Below are 208 nucleotides of genomic sequence, written 5' to 3' on the forward strand. Positions count from 1 at the left end.
ATCTGCATATTCAGATGACTTCCATTTTCTATGTGCACATTTATACTTACTGTATCTTTTCTTTCCGGTATTTTTTTCTTTGTCTTTCATCCATGTTATATCACAATCACGCTTATCTTCTTGTCACCATATTGTGTTAGGATACTGTGTTTAACACTGTCACGGGCCACTCATATTCTACATCCCACTACATACGTAAGAACTCACC

Source organism: Penaeus monodon, chromosome 32, assembly GCF_015228065.2.
Source record: "Penaeus monodon isolate SGIC_2016 chromosome 32, NSTDA_Pmon_1, whole genome shotgun sequence".
In the NCBI taxonomy this organism is placed as follows: Eukaryota; Metazoa; Arthropoda; class Malacostraca; order Decapoda; family Penaeidae; genus Penaeus; species Penaeus monodon.